The sequence below is a fragment of the Zonotrichia albicollis genome, chromosome 14 (assembly GCF_047830755.1).
Source record: "Zonotrichia albicollis isolate bZonAlb1 chromosome 14, bZonAlb1.hap1, whole genome shotgun sequence".
Lineage (NCBI taxonomy): Eukaryota > Metazoa > Chordata > Aves > Passeriformes > Passerellidae > Zonotrichia > Zonotrichia albicollis.
This window is the reverse complement of record NC_133832.1, coordinates 18,564,185-18,587,281: the sequence shown is the minus strand read 5'-3', so window position 1 is coordinate 18,587,281 and position 23,097 is coordinate 18,564,185. Positions and strand designations below refer to the sequence as shown.

Sequence of the window (23,097 nt, the reverse complement as noted above, 5' to 3'; positions counted from 1 at the left end):
ACTGGGAAGGAGCCCCACAGCTCCTCACTTGACTGCCTTACCCTGCCTTTAATTAATAATTAGTTTGATTAAATAAGTAGATCTGGTCAAACTATTTTTTTTTTCCCCAAATAAATTGGAAGTCTGTTTTTGCTTTTTCAAATCCTGACTCAAAGGGTCAAGGGCAAAATTCACGCTGATCTGACAACGCCAAGATTATATTTATGACTGGGGAAGATAATTTTCCAAATTTAACACATTTAAGTAAGTTTTTTTTTTCCCCCACCTTCAAGGGTCTACTCTGACGCTGCTTCTTTAGATTCTTTGGAAGTTTTAGCACTGCTCCATCTTTTTTTTGTTCTCATTTATGAAGATCTGTTCACTTCCTTTCCAGTGCATACTTAGTTATATTTGGATCTTGATTGGGAATTTTGACCTCTGAAGTATTTCAGCTTTAAAAATACCGGTAGTGATCAAAATAGTTCTGATTTGAAACTCATTAACATTTAATATTTAAAATCAAGAGTCTTTCAAGCCTGGCCTCAATCAGCAGTTCAGGGGCTATGGCAAAACTGTAGATTTTGTTGTATTTGTCCCTTAAATGAGTGCAAATACATCAGAATTTGCATTTTGTCCTGAATGCCGCAGCAAGTTCTGCCATGGTTATATGATACAGAAATACAGAATTTATGCAAATAATGGACAAAATAAGCCATGGTAGTGGGATTTGCTTAATGAGCTGTTGTGGCTTAATCAGAAATGCTCACTAACAGGTAACACTGTCTCAGCAACACCACCTTTTGGTGTTTGAGTGCTTCTCTAGCATTCAGGAATTTTAACATCAGAGCAGCTTCAGGTCCCACAGGCGTCCCCAGGGAGGTTCAGACCCAGCTTCCCCAGACTCTGCAGATTTCAGCTGTTTTGTCCCAGGGATGGTGACTTCCTTCCCCTCTGACTCTGTACTTTGACACTTAACACCTCCTAAATATTGTTATATATAGTTTTTTGATGAAACATCACTTCAGAGGCTTTACCTTTCTGACATTTCTGCAACTAGTTGATGTGTGGAACTGCACAGAACAGCATTTATTAGGGGGAAAAAAACACCAAAAAAAACCCCAAAAAACAAAGACGAGTTAGGGACTCTAAAACAGCAATGGAAATTGAGAGAGTAACAATCTAGAGCCTCCTGTCTCATTCTTGATTTTTTGCTCACCCTGCTGACAGAGACCTTGTCTCTGTAACTGATAATTTAGCTGTTTCAAGCCCTGCATCTTTTGACATTTACTGAGGTCCTCAATTGATTTATCTCAGTTAAGTACATTCATACATTGACAGTTCTTAATCATTTTTCCTTATCTGCCCAGTCATGGCTGCACAACCCAATCTCTCTCAATCTTCCACGAAAGGATTCACCACAAATCACAGCCCTTAGGTAACAACCCCAAAACTTACTGAGAAAAAACTGATTCACTTGTTATTTTTTTTTTTAAGTTTTCCTCACTTCTTGCCCAGTTTTGGAACAGACCTGAAGAGCCTCCTGAACAAATTTACTGCATAATAAAATTCAGCAGTGCTGCTGGCTCAATTTATGAGGTTAACTTGTGGAAAAACTTCCATAAACAGAATAATTTGACACTTTGCTCCTTAAGAGCCGCCCTGCTCCTGGCTGCAGTCAGGGCTGATGGAGCTGAAGCTGTCAGGGAGTTTGTCTCCTCTAATACCCAGGTGAATGTCGATGCCTGTTCACATTAAAACACATTTCTCATGCAACACAGAGCTGCTCAAAATGCGAGTTTGTCCCCTGCTGCTGCTGCTGAGCCATCCCTTCACTTCACACACTCTTGCCCAGGGCCATGCTGGTTTCTATTCATAAAGGCTTCGCATCAGGGTCCCACTGCTGCCTAATTGCAGCTGGGAACTCGAAAGAGCAGCACTGTGGCTTTTTCTAATGGGTTGTGCTTGGAAATTCCCATGCATAATATCCTGTGGCAGGATTTCAGATTCCTGTCACACACCAGAACTGGAGTCAGCCATTCCTGCTGTAATTGTGTTAACAGCAAATTGCCTGTTGCTGGCTTCTTTTTGCCCAGTAACCATTTGTAAAGCTATCACAGAGTTTTCAAAGTAAAGGCATGACCATATTTTCACTAAATGTGGCTATATTTTTCCCTGCCCTGGAAGTACAGTGGGAATTGCCTTCCTCAGCCTCCTAATTGATGGATTTAGTGACTCCTGCACCCAGCAGCACTGCAGGTCACAGGCAGGGTGGGTTTACAGTCTTGGAGAACATCCCTGATCTCTGAATTCCTGTCATGGCTGCAGATTGAGACAATTATCAGCATTTTTAACTCCATCACAGCGAGGTTTGTGACTTAGACATTAAAACAATCAGGCAGTGCTGAGCCCTGACATGAGAGCAACAACTCACAGAGCTCTGAGTGCTGGGCTGAGCACCCCAGGGAAGGCAGCAAAGCATTTCCCACTGCTGGTGTAGTGTCACAGACATCCTTTATGGAAAATCCTTTCCTTGGGATTTTTTCCTCCTGAGAAGCTGGGAGGCCTCAGGAACAAAATGCAAACAATGGTTATCTGCTGCTGTGGGATGCAACAGGTGCATCTGGGATTGGTCTCGTGTGGTTGTTTCTAATTAATGGCCAATCACAGTCAGCTGGCTTGGACAGAGAGCCGAGACACAAACCTTTGTTATCATTCCTTCTTTTTCTATTCTTAGCCAGCCTTCTGATGAAATCCTTTCTTGTATTCTTTTAGTATGGTTTTAATGTAATATATATCATAAAATAATAAATCAGCCTTGTGAAACATGGAGTCAGATCCTCATCTCTCCCCTCATCCTCAGACCCCTGTGAACACCATCACAGGTGTAGGACACAGAAAGAATCAGTGTGGACTCTGCCACCATCCTTACACCTGACCCTGCTCCCAAAAAGGGTTTTTACAAGGTGAAACCCACTGTGACTGCTGATTATTTAATGCAGCGTTGTTGTCTTTTTATCTACAAACACCTCCAAGCACAATGAGGCTGTGATTGTCCTTGTGTTACACACCATCATTAAAGAAATCAAAAAATAGACTATTTAAATACAAACATTGCACTTTGAACTTTGCTACTCAAGTGCTGGATGCATAAAATGACTGAAAAAAGCATAATACTTCTTTATGCCAGACTAACTAGTGGCGTAATAAATAGCAAACATGAGATAAGGAATGGTGATAACACAAATTATCAAAAATATTTTATATTTTCTGTATTGTATTATCAACTCAATATCTGGTTAAACTAAATTAATTACTGCTAAGAGCTACAAGATTTTTTAATATCAATAAATGGAAGCTGTACCAGAATTGCCCCTTTTTGATGAGGTTAATATCATTAGATTTAAAAAAGCCCCTCATATTATAGGTAGACTTATTTGAAAACTTTACATTAAAAATTGTTTAAAGTTTAAAATTTAGAGGATAATCAGACTCAGACAGACTTAGAACTGATTTTTATGTAATCCTAAAAGAACTCCTAAAAGTGCACGTGACAACAGAAGGCAAATTTTTCATGTGCTGGAAAGCTTCTACTTAAAGATCTTATTTGTCTTCTGTCTCCAGCAACCTTTCACTTATGGCCAACAAGCTTTAGACACGTGATGTATAGCAGGAAAATCTAATACAATTAACATGCAGATATAATTCACTGAGAAAAAATATCTTGATAGATCTGGAGCACTTGAAGGTTATCTTGCTACACAATCACACATTAGAAATGCTAAACTGAATTTTTTTTAAATTACAGTTTGCATTGTTCTTCTCTATTTGACTCGAAAATGTGTTTGTTCTCAGATTTCAATAGGGAAAAAGAACCACTTGTAATGCTCAGATTCATGTGTGACCCTCCTGATTCCTCTCTTCTAAAGTGAATGTGGGATAGAAAATAATTTTTACTGATCAGCTGGTTGATACTATGGGAAACTCTATGGTGATTGTCACTGGGATGTGTAAATGAGCATAACAGAGTGCACTGAGGGTGTGATTAAACATTGTTAATGACACAGATGGAGCTGGCCTTACAGGGAAAGTCAAGACAAAAGTAAAGCAACCAGAGCTGCTCCTTTAAATCTCCAATTACCAGATTTATTGAATTGACAGCCTTATTCACTTGTGTGCTTATTTCCACATTTCAGTGTCTGACCCTGGGTGTGAATCTGTGTCCATCCTACACCACCACATCCACCTGGAGGGAATTGCCTTTATTTGATCAAGTCCAGAGCCTCACCACTGCAATCATGCACTTCCAAAAGGGGCCCTTATTGTTCAAATGAATCCCTTCCCTTTCTGCATTTTACCTGCTGAACTCAATATATACCAGCACATTCAGTCATTTCAAAGGAAGTAGTTCTCCATCAAAATGCAGGGTTAAGTGGGACCAATCAATATAAAATATACAGCAGGGATAGGGAAAAAAAGTTCAGGTCAGATACTTTGAGAGATATAAAATGTCACAGTTAATTTTTCACTCATCTAGACTGAAAAGGAACTGCTGAATTATCTATGAAAGTGAACTAACTTTGATACTTTGACATAAATGCTGCATAACATTATCCAAAAGAGCAGAGCCTCTCCATTATTCCATTATTTACTCGCTCACATGCAATATCCACTATCACAAACATAGATATAGATGATATAGATATAGATATTTATATGTACTGAATCTCTGAGCCCCCCCAAATGATAATATCATAGAACAGTGTTAATTTGGGGAAATAGAGAGGAAAATGTGTCCAGTGGAAGCAAAGGCTGTGTGCATAAAATGCTGCCTTGGCTCTCTCTGCCAGGCCACCTCTGTAATGCTCCCACAAGTCAAGCAAAACTATTTCTGTGCCCAAAGTCTGGCCCACTGCAAAGCAAATCATTGTTTTCTACAATGCTAAACTTAATCAGCCAAATGAAATGAAATTAAATGAACTTCTGCCAGCAGCACTTCCTCTGAAGTTTATTCGGCCGGCTCCGTTGCCAAATTGTTTTCCCAATCTTCAACTGTTCCACTGGCTGGTCTTTGAACAGCAAACAGCCCCCACTTGTTAAACGCCTTTGAAAGATTTTCTGTGGGTTTTGTTCCTCTCAAGTATTCACCTTCAGGCTTCTTGAAGCCAAATAAAAATAATTCCTGGCCCGTGGTGACAGCGACGCTCACACGGAACCTACAAACACTTTGGCAAACTCTCTGCCCATCAACTTCAAATCAGACGTGTCCATCGCCTCAAAATACAAAAATCTGAATGCTGCCAGCCATTTCTAACGGCCTGACAACCTTTTGCCATCCTAGACCCCACATCAGTGATATTTTCTCCTTTGTTTTTACTCAGACGTTTCCCTAACTTCTCCTGGTGGTAACTATGGTGACAGTGATGTGGATGAGGAATAAATCAAAATGTATCAGATAAGACAGAGCCCCAGCAATGTACAGAGATTGTGTGGCTCATGCTACCTTAATTTGCATTTAATAATTAATTAATCACATTAGGATTTCACATATAAAGACACAAAAATGCTGGGACCCAACTGGCAGCCGCCAAATTTCTGCAGCCTTGAAAATGAATTCAGGATTGAATCATACACACACACACACACAAAAAAAAAAAAGCATCAGTCATACTAAGCACCCATCTGGAAATTAAATGTCAAAGATAAATGCAAGAGAGGGGAAAAAATCAAATGAGAAAAAGTCAGTGTGCTTTCAGGAAGACACAGTCTGTTCTGAACAAAATTACCAAAGAAATGAGATATTTGCTGAATACCAAACACTTGCTCTGAATTTTTTTTTTCATATCATGACCACCTAAATGTCTGTAAAACACAATCTTTTTGTAAACTCTCAAAAAAAAAAAAAAGTATGACATCTTTCAGGGCAATTCAACTCAGGAAAAAATCCCTACACTTCCATTTTACGTCTTACAGATTGCACTATATTGATTGATAAGGAAAATCTTAATCATTATATCTGTATAGGAATATGCACTTTTCCATCTGTTTCCTGAGTGGATTTCTGCCCTCCATGCACATCTTGCAAATGAGTGACATTAGGTAAGTGATTAAAAGGGCCACACTGAAAAATGCAAACTTCTATGTGGTTTTCCGAATTTTTTTTGTGGTTTTCCAAAATTTATTTTTACTTTTATTTTTAATTGTATTATTATTTTTATGGCTATTATTATTGCATCACCTGCTTGTGCTTTGGTGACCTGAGATCCCTGATTCCTTCCTCACAGAGCTGATGTGGGAAATGGAATTCTACCTAAAATCTCCCAGACATGTTCTGTGGCTCAGCATCCACACACAGGATCTTTGTTTGATGGAGTTTATCAGCTGTTAGGTCACTTCTCATTTATCTCTAATGTGAAGCTGTAAAATCTTGAAAAATTCACATCAAATTCAAGTTTGGGGACCTTAATCCCAGCTTGTGCTGGGTGCAGGGGTCAAGCCCCACTTTTGTCAGCTCTTACCTCAGAAGTGGAGAAGCACAAGCACAAAGAAATGAGAAATAAATAGTTATGGAGCCGTGCCTGTCCCTGAACAATTGTTTACTCCCGCTCTCCTCATTTCATTATGCACAAGCTGATGGCAGGATGAAGGGGCTGCTGTAATAAAATAACTTTCATGATCCCTTCCCCAATCTGCAAGTCTAAACAAGGTGAAGGTGTCATTGAGGGCCACACAGCAGCACCAGGGTTTCATGCTCTGCCCAACCTGAGCCTCTCTTATTTACTCCAGGTGAGAATTAATGGCTGATTCACACTTTATATGCCACATTTGAACTTTTCTGTTTCCCACAATTCTTTAATCTGCACCAAATTCCTGTATTTGAGCCTTTGGTGCCTCATTGGTTTGTCCCTCTGCATGGAGCTGTCACAGCTCCTTTTTGTTTCACATCTGAGAGAAAAATACTGCAATTCTCAATGCGGTTTTGATTTTTTTGGAGGTACCCGAGAACCAAATGCAGATCAAATGCCTTGATACAGCACAGCATTTTTTCCCATAGAGCAAAAAACCATCCTTACAAATGCACTTGGTGAAAAAGATTGGTAATTCCATTAATTTATTGGAAAAAATAAACAAACCAAAACCAACAAACTTAAATATGTCTGACCAGATTTTGAAAAAGAGTAGGAAATACAAGAATATGCAATATGCAATTTCCCTGAAACTTTAAGGAAACACTTATAGATCCCATAGTACAAAGGTGAAGTTCAGATTGTTCTTACTTTTAGTGACAATGTAAGACAGAAAATAAATTTTCTACCTAATTAGCAGGAAATTTCCTGAGATAGCCATTAGGGGAAAAGGCCTATGAAAGCAGTACCATAATCAATTAGCAGGGATGCATTCTTAATTAAGTTCAAGCATTGGGAATGGTATATGGTGCAATGTTACTACTGAATTAATAATTTGTAAACAAGGATGGGGGTAGAAACTGTAGAGTACAATTCTTATGAAGAATCCACTCTAAAAGCAATTATATATTATATTTATTTTAAATTTGGTATTTTATGACCTTCAACCTAAACTAATTAAACTCAATAATAAGATTAGAAAACACAGTGCCTGTCCAGTATAGAAGCACTTAAAAAATTAACTTTGCTTCAGAAGTGACCAGCCAAAATCATTAACATGAGAGCATCACTAGAATGAAATATTTATTCAATTTCTGCTGAAGAAATGAAAGCAATTTTTAAATTATTTTGACCACATACAGGGAAGGAGTAGAAATATAAACATGTTTATTCTGCTGCTTCTTAAAGCACACAAAAATTCCAGCATTCCCTGACGCCCCAGTGATGGGTCTACCTTCACCACAAGTACCCTTTTATTAAAAAAAAACAAAAAACATTACTGGGAATGACATATTATTAAAGTTTCACCACTCTCAAAGCCTTTCTGCAGGAAAAACACAATTTCTAATCTAAGAACCAGATTCTTTCTGGGGCTCTTTCCTGCAGGTACAAGAGAGCAGCCGAGAGCAGGAGTGACCTCCAGGCATTGTCTCCAACAGGATTGTGCTGGACATCCCTGCTCTGCACAAAGCCCTGCACATCCCTGCCCTTTGCAGCTTGCAGGGATGTCAGTGGCACACAAAGCCCTTAATGCTTTCCTCATTCTGCTGGGAAGGAGAACAAGGTTTCTCTTGGCTTTCCTATATAAATAAAGATCAAGAATAAAATATTTACTTACAAAGAGGGTTGTGCTGCTTTTCCAGTGGCATTTCAATTTTCAGGCTGGGTGACCTTCAGAGGCTCTCTGCACCCTCTGTGTTTCTGTGGTTCCAGTTTTTTATTTACAATATTTCGTCCAATTTGGGGGAAGTTTAACATGCTGGCCATAAACTGTAACACCCTGATGTGAGAGAGGAGCAATGGAAAGTGGTGCTCACTGCTTAGTGTGCGAGCAGAAATGAAATCATATAAAGAATTTTCTACAACCCTGACTGGTTTTTATTCATGTCATCTTGGAGAAGAGGGAAAATGAAATTTTAATGTTAGATTTGTAGCTATTATCACATATCCAATGACAGATATGTAGATGAGTTTTCATATTCTGAGGAAGCCATTAGTCCATTCCACTTGCCTTTACTGGCACATCCTAAAATCAAAGGCTGGCTCCAGCCTTAGGGTTTATTTATATTGCAGTAGAACTGAAATTACTAAATAATCATACATTAATGTCTGCAGGGTCGTTATTTAGCCAAATCAAGGCATGAAAAATAAGATTCCCCAACTCTGCAATACCTTTGGCTGTCAGGAGCGCAGAGTGTGACAAACACACCGGGAGTCACTGTCAGCTGGAACCACAATTTGGGCCCTCACCTCTCCTTGGCTCACCCCAAGCCTCCACATTTGCTAGGTGAGAAATTCCCAACATTGTTTCCTCTGTCTCTGAGGGGAAAAGCTCTTAAAATATGAATTGGTCTCCAGCTCTGTCAGCATGACAGAGCTCTGAGGCGTTTTCTGCATACAAATCCCGGGCTGTCATCACGTTTTGGCATAAAGCTGTTTGGGTGCCTGCTGTCCCAGCTCAGGCTGGGCTGTGTGTGTGACATGCAAACATCCTGTGCAAACACAATAAATCTGATGTGTCCAACCCCAGCTCTGCTTTGCATGCACAGAATGTGGGAAATGTGACTCACCCTGGGAATCTGATGCTGGGCTGGGGAATCTTGGTGATTCCTTCAAGCCCTGAGCAGGGACCACAGGAACACAGGAGTATAAATATCAGGAACACAGAGTATAAATAGCAGCAGAGATAATTTTCTCTGGGGTTTCATTATTAATCTTGGATTTCTTCATGTTAACCATGGATTAAGTGGGGGAAGAAAGAGACTACCCTGAGGCACCTGTAACTTCTGGCTCAATGTTTTAGTTTAGCTACCAATGCATACAAGAGGGTGCATTTTCAGGAGAAAAGAACATAATTATCAATTCACTTATTTTTGGAAGCAGAGGCACCTTCAGCAGTGAATTCTAAGCACTAGCTACAGCTCATTGCTGAATGCCTCACGGGGGGTGCCAGAACAAGCAGATCCCAGGCTGGATGCTTTTGGCAGGATCCTGCTGCTTTCCTCATTCAGCTCGTGAGGAGGCAGACTGGCAATTTGACAGGACTAGAACCTAATTTCACTTCAGCTTTTAGTCACCCATTCATTCATTAGTATCTGATCAGCTCAAGAATGTGATAAGTTACCAAAATAGCCAAAATACATGGAGTATTTTTATTAATTTCAGCCTCAGAGCCACTGCTTTTCAGTGTATTCTGCATTCAGAAGTGTGTGCAGTAGTGGTCCTCACCAGTGAAGAAATGCATGTTAATTTGGAAGTCACTCATTCATATTCATGAAAAATTGCATATAAAATATTGGATGTACCCTAGCCAAAGGCATCTATCCTCAGAAAATGCCTTGTTAACTTTGCAAGGAAATGGGACCTGAAGATATTACCAGAGATGAAGCATCTGGTGACGGAGCCATTTTTCCAAATGCCTCTGATTGAACTGCATTGCTCCAGCAGGTATGCAAGAGTGCACGCTGAATGCATTCTCAAAGTGACCCTGTCAAGCTCAGAGCGACTGCATCTTCTCCCCATGAACTTTTGATCAAATGCTCATGATTACTTGCTGATTTTGTCAGAAACTCCATCCAGGCATGAACGCTGTACCCGCTGCAGCAAGGTCGCGATATCACAAGTTTCCACCCCACAAAATAACCTGCCATTAAGAGCTCATTTTTGCCATTGGAAGGCATCCACGGGTGTTTTCTTTTTTACCCACAGGTTAGCAGATGCTCTGGCTGCCAGTGAATGCTAAGAACTCACGGAAATGCAAAGGAACATTCCCTGTGCACAGCCTGGGATGTGAAATGATCCAGGCAGCACATCCAGCCCTGGGACAGGGAGAGCTCCCATGCCCTGGTGGGGCTCAGTTTCTCACACCTCTAGCACTCTGAATATCCACTTCATCACTGCATTTATCCTATCAAAATACAAATTTGGGACAAATCAACCCCTGTATATTTTTGCCTCCTCTGCACATTCTTTGTTGGGATGTATATACATTATATATACATCAGGGCATCTTATTCAAAGCTGATATTTCCTCTTTAACCTTCTTTCCATATAGTTTTTCTAACTCTTTTCTATTGTTTTTAGAATAGGAGGAATGAGACAATTTAATTGTATTAAATAGACCTATGACAGTAGAGAGATATTTTTGAGACATCCCATATTTTACTTCGATTGTTCATTCTTAGAATCTTAAGTTCTTATTCTTACTCCACTTGTACACTTAAGTTTCTGTTTCCTTTCTCTTTGGAAAAAAGGAACAAAAGAAGTAAAACCAGATTTCTGTTTTGCTCTAGTAGTGCTTCAAATTCATCAACAGAAGCTGCAAGAACAACTGGTCACTGCCTGCAAAATTTGCAGCAACTTCTAAATCAGAATACTGATTAATTAACTCTGAACAGATTTTAGGATGTTCCCTGCAAAAATGTCAATAAATTTATTTCCTGGAAGAGGTTTGGTTTGGTTTTTCATTGGCTTTTTTTCCCCTAAAGCTGTAAATCCTCCCCTTCTGTTTCCTCACCACACTGCCCTAATCCATTCATTGCATTTTGTGTAAGTGTAATTACCAAAGTGTAACTGTTTCATACAGATATCAAGAAATAGATAATGTACTTTTCACAGAACACATTGTAGTCTAGAACTGTTTAAAACCAGCAGTAACAGCAAGAGGGGATGACAAAGAGTTCATTTCTCCACCTGAAGAGCCACAGCACCACTGCCACCATAAACTTTTATGATCTTCAATAGAAACTTGGCTTTACCTACTGAAGTACAGAAGAAAACTGTTACTTGCATTATTTCCTAACCACACGGTCCAGACCTTTTTGTCCTTAATGTGCCAAAACTATTGGCAGCTTCTGTTGAGTGCTGAAAGCCAGAATTTGCTCTTGAACCATCCACCTCTAAGCTCTGTCACAGAGCTCTTGAGCTGCATTCCCTATTTCTCCACTGTAAGTCATAAGACCTCAAATAGAGATTATGCAGAACTCTTGAATTAAAGAAAAAAAAGACTGAAAGGAAACAACTTGTCATCACATTTTCTATAAACTGCACTTTTCATCCTCTTTTGCTGTTTGTTTCTTGTTTCTTTCTCTGAACTGAATATAATTCTGGCAGTTCTTTTTTGTCTGCAGTCTAAGTCCTTTCTCCTTGACACTTAGGCAGTTGTACCTGGCAGAGCATTAGGGGGTAAATGCTTTTAATGAGGCTCCTTCACCTGTGCAGCATTTGAACTTTCTCCCCAGGGAGGAAAGAGTGGTGCACCCCACAGGGAGTATTTTGATTTACTATTGAGCCTCTTTTGCATAATAGACTACAGAAAGAGCAAAGTACTTATGCTGTTACTGAGATTTAGTACTGCTTTTATGAAGAGTTCTGTGGCTATTTTAGGAGGAAGGCACAAAGGGTTTGTTAAAAATAGAAACAAAAATCATTAGGTAGTAAAGGCAGTGGCAGAATGCTTTGATCATTTCACGGAATCCCTCCCTCCTGAAGGGGCCGTGGATGAAGCACCTGGTGACAGAGTCTGAGGGAATTGCTGCAGGCTGGAAAGTGCTCAGTGTTTAGCAGGGCAGAGTCAGTAAACTCCTGACAGATGAGTTTCCTTGAGACAGCTTTCATGAAATGCTTAAGGAACCAGTTCTGCCCAAGCCACTGAGACATGAGGAATTATTTAATAAATGCTGAACTTTCCTTAAAGTCTCCCTCCTTGGCCCCTCAGTCTCAGAGGAAAATACCTGCTTACAATTATTTACCCCATAACTTCACAGTCCTGTCAGCACATACAGTGCAATCACATTTCCTTGTAGCCTGATTTCACTGCACCCCACAAGCTGAGGGATAACTTTTGTGTATATTCTGATTATTACACGTTGTCAGAGCCACGTTACAAAGACATCTGTCATCACAGACCAGGTTTGACACCAGCATGAATCCTTGCCCAGCATCTGAGTGGAATGCCTGTTACTGAGTCAGAAATCTATTTTATGTAACAGAAGTGTTTGATGTACCAGAGGATGACACCGGTGACAACATCACTGATGGCACCAGCACAGTGTTGGAGCAGCTGCTCCTCAGCTCTGCAGAGTGCCCTGGCGTGTCTGCAGCCCTGCCAAGGACTCTCCCTGCCCTCCCTGGCACGTCCAGCCCCAGTTCCAGTGGCAAACCGAGCCCTGCTGCCCTGCCAGCCTCTCTCTGCACCTTCCCCAGCCTTGACTCTCCATGGGAAAAGCAGCTGAGCTCTAAATCACCTCTGGCTCATCACACACTGAGACTAACACAGAGCCTTGTTTTAAATCTCAGCTTACTCCTGTCACAACATGGCACTTGGGTTTGGAGGCTCTCCCAAGAGCTGTTCTCTTTTAATCCCTTGGCTGGGGCTGCTCCTGCCTCTGCTCCTCCAGATGTGTTAACTCTTTCTGTGGGATCCTTTAGCTCCATTTCCTGCCTCAGCTCACAACACGTGGATCTATCTGACTCAGCTCCATATTGAATTGTTTGCCTTATGGTAAATATAATCACACTGAACAAGTTGAAATTTAATTCAACAACCAAGAACTTGTCTGAATGACAAGCACAAAAACCAGCATTGTTTCCTGGGAATGACAGGACTCAGAGACCTTCCCTGTCAGCACTCAGAACAGAACATGCTCTTGTCCAGATTTCTCCTATTGCCAGCACAGCCTTTCTCACAATATCACACAAGAACACTTTTAGGAGAAGCTTCCAGCAGTTGCCTTCCACGTCGGATTTGAGTTACAAGAGTCACAAATCTGCCAGAGCTACAATCATGTAAGAAAGTTTTATAGAAACCAGAGTTTCAGGAGAGTTAATGAGGAACAGCACTATCACATGGACTCACAAAATAGATATGAAACTCTTTTTCATCTTATAATAATTTTTAAATGCAGCACTTGCTAGAGTAATTTCTTCATGCTATTATCAGAATAATAGGGCAAACATATCAGAATAAAAATAAATTATTGGATAACAGAATTGTAACCCCCCCAAAAAAGAGAAGACAAAAAAGGAAAACTCACTTTTTTTTCTTTTTAACTTAACATTTTCTCTTTTTCTGTAGCAATTGTTAAACCCTCCAAAATTGTCACTTTAAGTTGTGTAGGGTTTTTTGGTAGGTAGGAACTGAATCGGGAGCATATGCCAAAGCACAGCAGGTTTTTGAATATTCACATAAGCTCAAGAACAAATTTCTTTTGGTCACATTTTCCCAGCACTTTTATTTTTGGCTGATTCTTGCCCATAAAAAGTTTCAAATTAAAGAGACACTTGTTTGACACATTGTCTGCAATACTGCCTCTGAACACAGTGATTTGCTCAGTATTGACTTAAAGAGCAATTTATTCAATGAAAGGACTCTGAGGAAAACTAGGATGCTTCAGGAATAGCATGAAGTATTGACCTAATCCAAGCTTGCTTAGACAAACTGGCAATATCTAAATTGAAATAGTACGTCTGGAGGCAAGAAGAAAAAAAACCTGGTGCCTCTACAATTTACATATCCTCCCAAGCAGCAGCATAAAATAAAGCCTGAGCTGCTGCTGCAGTGCAAACCTTCTGGCTGTGTGTAAATCTGCAAAAATCCAGGCAGCACATCCTGGGCTGACACAGCCTTCAGAGAGAGGGATTTACAGCAGCACAGGAGCCTGCCATGCTGGGGTTTTCTGGAAAGTTCTGGAAGCACAGTTTGCGTGACCCCAGGATGGAATCACTGGGGCCAGGCTTGGGCTCACTGCCCCAAACCTCCACAGGCACAGAGGGAGCCACAGAGTGAAAGGCACCTCACAAATGTGCTTTACTGTTGGGGAAGGTGAAACAGGAAAGCCTCATAAATAGGATTGCCTGGCAAAAGATTGTGAGAATATGGAAACTCTGAGAGAGATTGAAATGAAAGCAAGCTTTGAGATCCCTCAGTTACTGAACAACTGGAAAACAATAAAGGCAATCCCCCTTTGATGGAACAACACCCTCTGCTTGCAGGCAGGCCCAAGGGTCAGAGCAGCCCCTACAGCTTGGCAGAAGGGGCCCAAAGAGGAGTTTTTAGAGTTTAAAATGTAACACAGTGTGGTAATGTAATGATTCTTATAGGCTGTATGGAAATGCCATAGGATTTGCATCTTGTACTAGACTGGTTAGTGAGAAATAGAATATTCAGCACAGAAGAAGATTTATGGTATTGTGATGGGAACTTTGCTCTCTCTCATCCTCTTTACCACGCTCTTGCCTTCTCTCTCTTTACCTCTTTCGAGCCTGCTCCGAGCTGTGGCTGCAGCTCCCAGCAGGGACCCAGGCCTTTGCAATAAACCACAAGTTCTAAGACCAGAAGAAGATTTATTGTATAGTAACGGGAAACGTGCCCTCTGATCCTCTCTTTTACTCTCCCTTCTCTCTTTACCACTCTCTTGCCTTCTCCCTCTTTACCTCTCTCTTCTCTGGGGCCTGCTCTGAGCTGTGGCTGCAGCTCCCAGCAGGGCCCTGAACTTGGCCCTTTGCAAAAAACCCCAAATTCCAGGACTTGCCTTCAGAGATCTCTGTCTCCATCCCTCCCCACCACCCTACCCCCTGATTCTCCAACATTTTGATTTACTGAATCACTGAATTCAGGAATTCAGTGATTCCTGAATTCCTGAACAGCAAATCCCAACCCAACCTGCACATCCCCCTGTGCTCCCACCCCATGAAGGCTGCACATTGTTTTTTCAGTACACCCTTTTCACCACGAGACATTGAAAATCTATTTACCATCTGTACATGCTCTCTGTTATGCCCCAAAACCAGCTCCACTCAGCCTTTCTCCAGTGAATAGTTTTGAAGCAAGAAAATGTCAAAAAACCCCTCTGCTTACTGTGACTGCACTTGTAATAAAGCAGTTTTTTCTTCATTGTTCTTGCTATTCTTCTAGATCATTGCAAAATTTTTTTTCAGGCTTTTCTGCTTTCATTTCTAATTGAGTATTAGAATGTAATTGGTTTGTTCCTATTAAAAGCTAAAAAAATAAGTTAATTATTTACTATTTTCTAGCTAAGATCACATGGAAAACACAGTATTTGAGATTGCAGATTCATGAGTTTAATCTTCGACTCTGTGTTAATATTATTGAATCATATATGAGCAACAATAATCAAGATTGCAGACATTATTATTTCATGTTTAAGGGCATTTTCATTGAAAAGTTGACTACTGTAATGCAATAATCCTACACTTTGGAGTGAGCTTTATGGGTATAGCTTTATGAATATGCATGGCAGAGCTGTTTTTCTTTTTCTAACTTTATCTAAAAAGTCTCATATGCTAATTCCCACTGCAGAGAATCTCTGATGAGCCCTGAATTTATTTCTAAGTTTTACCCTCATTTATTACGGACTAACGTCAGAACACTTTTTCTCAATGTTCAAGAACAAAGTTTACTGTGCTCAAAGGCCAAAATCACATGGAAAAGTCCAAGCAAAACCCAGAGTGTTTGGAGTATGCAATGGCATAATGATCCAGTGTCTGTTTTTCCTGTAAACAACATTAATTTTAATAATATTTTTACACTAATATCTGGTGCAAAGTTAGTAATTCTTTCTTGATCTTTATTCTGGGTCATTCTGCTTACAAAACCCCCATGCAACAGCTTCTTCTACTCACACTGGTAGTTTTAACCAAAACTTTTAAAGAATAGGTCAAATTTCCAGCTGATATTTAGGAATTTCTTTCTTCAAACTCTCACCCTGAACCTGATCTCTCCTATTTTTTGCTGATGTGGTGAAACATCATTAATTTTATAAGGAGAAAATGTAGCACTGTGAATACTGGATAAAACAGAATTCCTTCAGGTAGCTGTGATTATTACACTACACCTATCCCTAATTTACAACACTCTATGGGTTCCTTACTAGCTGGAAATGATAACTAACTTTACACTTTTAGACAATATTCTAAAGTTGTTGATGCTGTTGCCATGCCTAATTTTGACCACTTTAGTTCTAGAAAGTATTTTCGTTGATGTTCTCAAATTTCCCTTCTCACCTCAACTTGACTGGCTTCTTGAGATGAAGCAATGAAATTTTCTTATTTGTGTTATTACAAAAATAGGAGCCCTAATTACCAAATAAAAATGCTCATAAAGAATAAAACACAGGCAAGTGGAAGACAGATGCAGGTTCATTCCATAGTAGGATGAAACAATTCACAAGAAATGACAAGATCTCAAAAAAACCCCAAGCATGGGTGACTTTTAAAGCATCTGATGGCTCAGGTAAGATGAGAATGGCTTCAAACTAAAGATGTGTGATTAAAAGTTTGGTGAAAAAGAGTTTGAGCTGAGCTCAGGAGCTGGAGAGGGGTAAGATTGAAAGAGAGCTCCAGACAACCTTAATTAGAATATTGCATAAACCAACAGAAAACAAAGAACAGAAGCTGAGTTTTCAGGAGTTTGGTGATTTTAAAGGTTGAGAGGCTTAAGGCTTAATCATGTTTTTATTGTCAAGGGAAATGAAAGATAAAAACAGGGCAAGGCATATAAGGAAATGTGATGGGACAGGCAGAACAGGTAGCTGAGGAAGTAGATGAGAAACTTTTGTAATGAAGGATCTTTGTGATGGAGAAAGGATGTCAAACCAACAGGAAGGCACAGATAAACACCTCATTTTGTCAGGTTTTTTCCCCAGAAGAAAGTGACAAGATATTATGCAGATTTTATGATATAAAAATAAATGGAAGCAAGGGAAGAATAAGAAGGAAGTACAGATTTGAGAGAATTTTAAAACAAATCCAAAAAAATGTTGGGTGCCACATGCAGGAAAAATCTGATGGCAGCATTGAATAAGAGATCTGCAGAAAAGAAGAAACAACAGCATTCTTCTGAAAAGAAGAAGAGTGCTCAATAAAATAGGAAAGAGAAGCTATTTTGGTGTAGAGAAGTTTTGTAGTAGGGCTGTAAATTAAATGAAAATGAGAACAAGGAAATAAGCAGCTCAAAAGAAATTGGCCATTAGCCTGTAAACTGAAGCATTATCCAGAATAAGTGCAGGACATTGCAAGGAGGAAAACAAAGAACCACGTGGAAATCTGCTGCAATGGGGAGAGCTGATTGAGGAGCAAATGTCAGGGAGTGGAGTGAGAAGGGGCAGAGAAGCTGTTTGCCATCCCACTCTGGGGAAGGGAAACCTTGTGAAGAGAGCAAACTTGCTGGGAAAAGCCCCAAACAGCTGGGAAAAAAATCCCAAACAGCTGGGAAAAAAAACCAAAAACAGCTTGGAAAAACCCCAAACAGCTCTGATCCAGAACCTGAGCATGAAGCCAGGAGTTCTAAGGGTTTCCTTCTGTGTGTGCTCAGCAGGCACTCGTTTAGATCATGTCAGAACTATGGAATGACCTGGGATTGGCAGCACAAGTTACCCATCCCCAAACCTCCCTGAAGGATGTCAATCCCATACAATTTACAGCCCATGCCTTGCTCTCATTTCCATCGGAGCCCTCTCCCCTTGCAAGGAGGATTAGGGGAGCCAGGAGGGCTGGAATTCTTCCAGGAGCCTCACACAAAGGACAGAAGCATCTAGAAAGGGAAGAGACAGCTCTTCCTCACTGTTTTTAAAATAAACACACTCTTCATAAACACTGTTTTTAAACAAAACACTCCTCACTGCTTTTAAAATAAACATTCACTGTTTTTAAAATAAACACTCAGTGTTTTTAAAATAAACCCAGCCATACCCAGAAGCCCCCAATGGGATATATCCGAATGTGTGCTAAGGAGTGTGACTCCAGGGATGGTGCTGTGACACAGACAGCATAACATAAACATTAAAGAAGTCACACTAAAGAATTCATACATTAAAGAACTCATTTGTATGAACACAAGGGCTTGGAAGTCTAGAAAAATGTAAGATTGTTGATCTTTGGGATAATGCTTACAGTCTTTTGTCCTGTCCATGTGAGAATAGGAGTGTTTGGGACATTTTCTTCTTGCTGAGAAAAGTAAAAAGAATCCTGTAACACTCCTCAGGAAGTATGTCTGGTCAGAAAAAGCAGAATAACACATCCCAGAAGAAAGAAGCACCTTCAAGGAAGTTGTTCCCTGCTCTAATTCTGGACAGAGATGCCAGAAGCTCTTCTGGTCCTCTGCATATCTTCATTAGAGACAGGATGCTCCCAGGAATTTACCAACATGATGATACTCAAGAAGGTTAATTGGAATTAACTAAAATGTATGAACTTTGAAGTGGATTAATTACATTATCCCAAGTCCTTGTGTAGCTATTCTTATTTAAAATTAAAATGATCTTAATGTAGTTTATGCTATTTCGCTCCTAAACGAACGATAAAATGAATTAAGATAATTTCAGAGCTCATTTGCATTAATTTTCCTGTGTACATGTGTGTAAACAAGCACTGAGATCCTAAAACTTAAAAGCTCATTGAGTTTCATTAAGCTTATCAATAATGCATCAGAGCTGTGAGAGTGGATTGCAGACACAGCTCCGAATGGTGCCACCACAACACCCAGAGCCAGGGAGAGCAGACTCTGTAAAATCTCCAGATCCTTTGGAAACAGAAATTCCTTCAGCAGAAAAAAACTCTTCATGCAATTGTATCAAAAATTAGGTCAGAGTAAATGGAATTTTACATTAAAATCCTGCTTTGCGCATATTTCATCTTTGAAATAACAGCACCCTAAAACCAGGAGAAATTTGCAAAATCCTTCACCAGCCCCAATATTTGTTGGGATTATGATGCTTCTTTAAAAGACCAATGAGCACAAAACCCATGAGAAAACATAGAATTAATCAAACAAATTTTCCAGCAGTCCTGCTGGATGAAGGATCATTATTGAGGTTATTCAGCAGATGGGTGATGAAAAATGAGTTACTCTAAATAAAATGCTAGAAACAAGTCTGCAGCCAGTGTCATGCCCAGTTTCTCTCATGATTGGCAAAAAGCACAATTGCCTACCAGCTGTAATAAAGACAGCTCTAAGTAGTGCTTGTAAAGATATTTTTTTTCAGTGAAAATTTTTTGCTGGTCTCTATCAAAACTGAGAAATGCAGCAAAAATATTTTCACATGAGAGAATTCTTGGAATGTTTGTTGTGTGACAAAATATTCCAGTGAAAACAACAAGAGTTCATAACGATCCAAAAGATAAATTAAGTCTTGCTCAGTGAATAACACCAGGAAAGGAGCAGTGCCCTCAGTGCCCAGAACCACTGTGCAATAATTAGGAGGCTTTTCACCAACAAAATAATTACAAATTGCATTTCATCTGCCTAGTGGCTGAATCTTACTAATTATGGATACATAAATTGTCAGAGATGAGTTGTTTATTTAGTGTGACTGTTAGACTGATTAAAAAAAAATTAAATATAAAGCTTTTGCTGTACTAATTTTTCCTGCGGAGAAGTTGGGACAAATGTGCTTTAAAGGTGGGTTTTTTTTTTTCAGAATGGAATTATCACTTTTATCTTGTGCAAGGACAAAATTTCCCGAATCCTATTATAAAGGAGGGATATAAAATACTGTAATGATATAGATGAGGCAAATAACAGGAACCAGGAGAGGCATTTTCTGTTTCTAAACCTTAAACTGGCATCTTGTGTGACCTCAGGTATCTAAACATTTTCAGTTTCTCCAGCTTGTTTGTATATTTTATGATATATAAACCTAGAAGAGATTTAAGAGCATATAATTCAGCTGAATATTTTATTATTGCTAGGCTAGTTAGCACAAATATTTTGAAAGCTGCTCTGCTTAGAATTTGCTCTCAAAAAATGGGAGAATGCCTGAAAAGTAGATTTTTTTCTGAAGAATTAACTTGTAAAAAATAGTGGATGAAAGAGTTGGATTAGAACAGTTGTAAAAAGATCCAGAATGTAAAATTTTCCTGTAGCTCTTTCTGCTGTATTTCAAATCCTTTAACCACACACAATTTGTACTTTAATTCTGAACAACCACTCTCCTTCCTCATCTCAGCCTGCTGCTCTGGCAGAGTATTTGCTGCTTTTTCCCCATAATCAGAGAATAAAAAACAACAGTTTTTTGTTGTTGTTCTATTAAAACCATTTTGTTCTTGCTTTATTAAAGCGAGAGTCCATCTTGCTGCTGGCCTGAGTGCAGGTACAGAGCAGGGCAGAGCCCGGCTGGTGCTGCTGGGCAGGAGGGACACGGTGGCTTTGAGCTGACACTCATCCTTTGTGTGCAAACACATTCTCTTTCATGTCCTCACCCTGCCTGCTTCACACTATCCAATGCGGATCCTTTGACACTTCTTAAAATATTTTAAAGCCAACTTATTTAAAAATTGGAAAAGTCAACTCATTAAATAAAGTATTTGTAGTAAGAACCTTTTATCTTGCACTGAAGGTAATAACAAGAGTCTCTCTGAAAATTTTCAATAGACAACAAACAGGCTCTTTGAGTTTAGAGCTTTCTGAAGTGACTGATCCTGACTTTCTCAAAAAGGTATTTTCCATATGCACTAGATATATGCAAACACTGAAAAAAAGGGAAAACATTTTGAATTGCATTTACTACAAGTCAGAATATTCAGAGTTGGAAGGGGTCCACAAGAGCTATAAAGCCCAGATTTAGGTGAATTCCCATATGTGGACGGACCCCTGGTGTTACCAACACCGTGCTCCAAACAGCAGCTCTAATAAATCCAGAAAACAAAAACTACAGTTATTAACACACTCTGCAACAAAGAATGCTGGCAGAATGGATTGTAATTGCTACTGTTGTCACTTCTGATTATTTTTATTTATTGTGAGTTTAAAATAAAAACTTTAAAATTACAAATTATGGCCTGCAGAGTTTCTGATATGCTGTAGAAAAATTCAAATTTGACTGGGCCTAGGCAATCCTGTGTGAATGCATCCATTTCTTCACACACTGATTTCAGACAAAACACTGTTAAAAGTCCACAGCACTGTGCCTTGTGTTTGCAGCCTGAGGCTTCTGCAGGTGTCCAGTTTGATGCAGTTTTTCACTATAAAAGCTCGGATGCAGAGTTTTTATTTAACACACAGTGAATTTTGCTTGGTGTGTCTTCATTAGTGTGTGAGTTGTTCAATTTTTACTGCATGCTCTAACTCAGCTGTCAGGACAGAGCTGTTCACCTCTTCATGGCAGAATTATTCATCTCTTTATCACCATTTTGTAAATTCCTTACTGGGCCATCTGACTCTTTGATAATAATGAATCTACTTTCTAACAATGAAGCTACCAAGGCTTTTGAGGAGAAGCACATGATGGACAAGAACTAAAGGAATTAAAGTGCAGAGAAATTAAACGAGGGTTCTCCCAAAGTCTGGTGAGCAGTGTGGGCAAGGAGGACCCAGCAGTTCAGAGCAGCTCCCGGCATTGCCAACAAAGCCTGTCAGAAAAACCGTGCAGGAAAGTTCCAGTTTGGAAGGTATTGATTTAACAAAAATTGGAGCACTCTGTGAAACACACCGTTTCACTGATGTAATTAGACCTGGTCTGGGTGTCATGTTTAATTAAAGAAATAATGGAAAATAAAATTGCAACCTGCTATCTATCCACCCTTATAAAAGATGACTTAAATCATCTTTATACCCAAATGCTATTAATCCTACTTGAGAATTGTTCAGTCTGCACCTTCCTCCCATTGATGGCCCATAGCTGCTGACACAACACTGCAGTTGAAGTTTGTCATTAGAAAAATCTCCACCTTGTAAAAACACTCAGCAATCAAGAACCACATAAATGAATCCAATGCTTTGCTAAACAAAAAGAAAAGTGCAGAATCGGTAATCAAATATTATTAGAATAATAAAAAGAATTGTGATCAGAGTGCACTCCTGCTCTCTGCTTGGCACAAAGTATTTCCCATTTGAGCTCCTCAAAGAAAAGGTGTGGAAGAACATGGTTACACCAGGCAGGCTTTAGGCTCGCCAGGAGTGAGGCCAGGCTTTCTGTCAGTTTGGGCTTTCTCATACTCCATTTTGTCTGCCATGCATGTGAAAATGCAATTTTGGTCATATCTCAGCAATAATTTCTATTTTTCTCCTTTCAGGGAAGAATTGCAGCTGCTCTGTCAGGATGGGAGACAGAACCTGAGTCCCCCAGTGCTCACGCTGGGCCAGAGCAGGCCTTGCTGCAGATGCTCCGCCCAGTTATCAGAAGGTCTGGGGAGCACAGTCCTTTTCTGGAACCAGAATTATTTCCCATTAAGCTGCCTAATGACCCTGGGATATTGGTGAGCCCCAACCATTTCTTAATAATGGATATTATGACTCATCCATCCATCCTGCCTTACTTCTCAATGCACCATTGAAAAGATAGGAAACCATTTTACCAACACACCCTAATATATCATAGCAATTTAACTTCTAATAGATTTTTATTATTGCTTTTAATTCTTTTTTCTTTCAAGGATATTGATTTTGAGAGTACACTATTCTTGCAATTAGATACAACTGTTTTTTCAGTATGTAATCATTTTTGCTTTGTAACTTTTGCAGGAGACAAACTGCCTTAAT

General features: G+C 39.6%; 1 protein-coding gene across 3 annotated transcripts in view; it reads right to left on the bottom strand.

Moving 5' to 3' along the window:
- The window catches only part of PCDH11X (protocadherin 11 X-linked), a 433,408-nt gene that overhangs the window by 54,848 nt on the left and 355,463 nt on the right, over positions 1-23,097 (bottom strand). The gene's annotated exons all lie outside the window — the stretch shown is intronic.